Below are 4,420 nucleotides of genomic sequence, written 5' to 3' on the forward strand. Positions count from 1 at the left end.
AACTCCTTTCTTCTGATTCGTCCCATTGTTCACAGGATTCCTTTCAGAAGTGTACATGAATTGGTTATTTGCAACCATTTCAATCAGTTCTTGAGCTACTACAGGTGTTTTCTTCAGATGAAGAGAGCCTCCAGCAGAACTATCCAATGACATCTTGGATAGTTCAGACAGACCATCATAGAAGATACCTATGATGCTCCATTCAGAAAGCATGTCAGAAGGACACTTTCTGATCAATTGTTTGTATCTTTCCCAAGCTTCATAGAGGGATTCACCTTCCTTTTGTCTGAAGGTTTGGACTTCCACTCTAAGCTTACTCAATTTTTGAGGTGGAAAGAACTTTGCCAAGAAGGCATTGACTAGCTTTTCCCAAGAGTTCAGGCTTTCTTTAGGTTGTGAGTCCAACCATATCCTAGCTCTGTCTCTTACAGCAAAAGGGAATAGCATAAGTCTGTAGACCTCAGGGTCAACCCCATTGCTTTTGACAGTGTCACAGATTTGCAAGAACTCAGCTAGAAACTGATGAGGATCTTCCAATGCAAGTCCATAAAACTTGCAATTCTGTTGCATTAGAGAAACTAATTGAGGATTAAGCTCAAAGTTGTTTGCTCCAATGGCAGGGATAGAGATGCTTCTCCCATAGAAGTCGGGAGTAGGTGCAGTAAAGTCACCCAGCACCTTTCTTGCATTGTTGGCATTGTTGTTGTTTTCGGCTGCCATGTCTTTTTCTTTGAGGATTTCTGTTAGGTCCTCTACAGAGAATTGTGCTTTAGCTTCTCTTAGCTTTCGCTTCAAGGTCCTTTCAGGTTCAGGGTCAGCCTCAACAAGAATCCTTTTGTCTTTGCTCCTGCTCATATAAAAGAGAAAAGAACAAGAAAATATGGAATCCTCTATGTCACAGTATAGAGATTCCTTGAGGTGTCAGAGGAAAAGAAAAATAGAAGAAAGAGGTAGAAAATTCGAACTTATCAAGGAAAGATGGAGTTCGAATTGTGCATCAAGGAAGAGTGTTAGTCCATAAACAGAAGGATGTGAGAAGAGGGGAAGAGATTTTCGAAAATTAAGTAAAAGATTTTTAAAAACATTTTGAAAAAACACTAATTGATTTTCGAAAACCAAGAGTGGAAAAGAAATCAAGTGATTTTTTTGAAAAAGATTTTGAAATAAGAAATTAAAAAGATATGATTGAAAACTATTTTGAAAAAGATGTGATTTAAGAAGATATGATTGAAAAAGATATAGTTTTAAAAAGACATGATTGAGAAGATATGATTTGAAAAACAATTTAAAAAGATTTGATTTTGAAAATTAATGACTTGGCTAACAAGAAAAGATATGATTCAAACATTAAACCTTTCTCAACAGAAAAGGCAACATACTTGAAATGTTGAATCAAATCATTAATTGATAGCAAGTATTTTTGAAAATAGAAAGAAATTGATTTTGAAAACATGTGATTGAAAAGATATGATTTGAAAAAGATTTGATTTTGAAAAATTTTGAAAACTTGAAAAAAATTTGCATTAAAAACAAAATCTTCCCTCTTGTGCCATCCTGGCGTTAAACGCCCAGAATGGTGCACATTCTGGCATTTAACGCCCAAAACTCACCCTTTTTGGGCGTTAAACGCCCAGCCAGGCACCCTGGCTAGCGTTTAAACGCCAATTTTCCTTCTTCACTGGGTGTTTTTAACGCCCAGCTTTTTTTGTGTAATTCCTCTGCAGTATGTTCTGAATCTTCAATTCTCTGTATTATTGACTTGAAAAGACACAAATTAAAAAATTTTTTGGATTTTTAATGATGAGGAGAAATCAAAATGCAACTAAAATCAAATAAACAATGCATGCAAGACACCAAACTTAGAAGTTTGTATACTACTGACACTAACAAGTTGAGAATGCATATGAAAAACAACAAAACACACAAAACAAGAGAATTTAAAAATCAGAGCAAGTAAATCATCAAGAACAACTTGAAGATCAATGAAGGCACATGAAAAATGCAAGAAGAACAGAAACATGCAATTGACACCAAACTTAAAATGAGACTAGTGTCTCAATAAGAAACATAAAATATTTTTGGTTTTTTTTTTGTAATTTTTTTGGATTTTTCGAAAATTGAGTGGAAAAGAAAATAAAGATATCAAAATTCTTAATGAGAATTCCAGGAATCATGCAATGTTAGTCTAAAGGAATTAGACATGGCTAGCCAAGCTTCAGCAGGACATTGCATTCAAGAGCTAAATTGATGAAAATCAATCAGCTTTGGTGATGATAAGAACATCACCTTGAAACACTAGAATTCATTCTTAAGAACTCTGAAGAAAAATACCTAATTTAAGCAACAAGATGAACCGTCAGTTGTCCAAACTCAAACAATCCCCGGCAACGGCGCCAAAAATTTGGTGCACGAAATTGTGATCATCAATGGCGCCATCAACATGGTACGCTCAATTGCAATCTCAACTCTTTATCGCAACTTCGCACAACTAACCAAGAAGTGCACTGGGTCGTCCAAGTAATAAACCTTACGCGAGTAAGGGTCGATCCCACGGAGATTGTTGGTATGAAGCAAGCTATGGTCATCTTGTAAATCTCAGTCACGCAGATTCAAATGGTTATGGGTGATTTATGAATAAAGCATAAAATAAAGGATAGAGATACTTATGTAATTCATTGGTGAGAATTTTAGATAAGCGTATGGAGATGCTTTGTCCCTTCCGTTTCTCTGCTTTCCTACTGTCTTCATCCAATCCTTCTTACTCCTTTCCATGGCAAGCTGTATGTTGGGCATCATCGTTGTCAGTGGCTACAATCCCGTCCTCTCAGTGAAAATGTTCAACGCACCCTGTCACGGCACGGCTAATCATCTGTCGGTTCTCAATTAGGTTGGAATAGAATCCATTGATTGTTTTGCGTCTGTCACTAACGCCCAGCCTTCAGGAGTTTGAAGCTCGTCACAGTCATTCAATCATTGAATCCTACTCAGAATACCACAAACCCACAGACAAGGTTTAGACCTTCCGGATTCTCTTGAATGCCGCCATCAATTCTAGCTTATACCACGAAGATTCCGATCAAGGGATCCAAGAGATAAACATTCAAGCCTTGTTTGCTTGTAGAACGGGAGTGGTTGTTAGGCACGCGTTCATAAGTGAGAATGATGATGAGCGTCACATAATCATCACATTCATCAAGTTCTTGAGTGCGAATGAATATCTTGGAATAAGAACAAGCTAAATTGAATAGAAGAACAATAGTAATTGCATTAATACTCGAGGTACAGCAGAGCTCCACACCTTAATCTATGGTGTGTAGAAACTCCACCGTTGAAAATACATAAGAACAAGGTCTAGGCATGGCCGAATGGCCAGCCTCCCACGATCTAAGAACTAGACGTCCAAAGATGATCAAAGGATCTAAAGTGATCCCTGGATGAAAATACAATAGCAAAAGGTCCTATTTGTAGAGAACTAGTGGCCTAGGGTTTACAGAGATGAGTAAATGACATAAAAATCCACTTCCGGGCCCACTTAGTGTGTGCTTGGGCTGAGCATTGAAGCTTTCATGTGTAGAGACTTTTCTTGGAGTTAAACGCCAGCTTTTGTGCCAGTTTGGGCATTTAACTCCCATTCTTGTGCCAGTTCCGGCGTTTAACGCCGGGCAGTTTTGAGCTGATTTGGAACGCCAGTTTGGGCCATCAAATCTCGGGTAAAGTATGGACTATTATACATTGCTAGAAAGCCCAGTATGTCTACTTTCCAACACCATTGAGAGCGCGTCAATTGGGCTTCTGTAGCTCCAGAAAATCCACTTCGAGTGCAGGGAGGTCAGAATCCAACAGCATCTGCAGTCCTTTTTAGCCTCTGAATCAGATTTTTTGCTCAGGTCCCTCAATTTCAGCCAGAAAATACCTGAAATCACAAAAAAATACACAAACTCATAGTAAAGTCCAGAAAAGTGAATTTTAACTAAAAACTAATAAAAATATACTAAAAACTAACTAAAACATACTAAAAACATACTAAAAATAATGCGAAAAAGCGTATAAATTATCCGTTCATCACGACACTACTTTCAGAGTCACACAATAATAGTGCCAACAGACCAACTCCTGAGGCAGATATTAACCAGACCCGAGCTTGCCGGACAATTAATAAAATGGTCCATCGAACTCTCCGAGTTCGATATTCAATACGAATCAAGAAAAACTCTGAAAGCACAAATACTTGCCGACTTCGTATCAGAAATGACCAATGAAACACAACATACAGAGGCCAACTGGAGTATACATGTTGATGGGGCATCAAACAGAGAGGGCAGCGGAGCAGGAATACTACTAAAGGAAGGAGAGAAAGTGATAGCCGAGCAATCACTACAGTTCCGCTTCAACGCAAGTAACAACCAGGCAGAATATGAGG

The 4,420-nt window shown here is 38.1% G+C and overlaps 1 non-coding gene across 1 annotated transcript; it reads left to right on the forward strand.

Annotated features, from left to right (window-relative positions):
* Positions 1-207: 207 nt before the first annotated feature.
* On the forward strand, positions 208-315 carry LOC112714021 (small nucleolar RNA R71). The gene has a single exon (XR_003158983.1). It is a non-coding gene; the product is annotated as a small nucleolar RNA R71 (small nucleolar RNA).
* Positions 316-4,420: the final 4,105 nt, after the last annotated feature.

This window comes from Arachis hypogaea, chromosome 1, assembly GCF_003086295.3.
Source record: "Arachis hypogaea cultivar Tifrunner chromosome 1, arahy.Tifrunner.gnm2.J5K5, whole genome shotgun sequence".
NCBI lineage: Eukaryota > Viridiplantae > Streptophyta > Magnoliopsida > Fabales > Fabaceae > Arachis > Arachis hypogaea.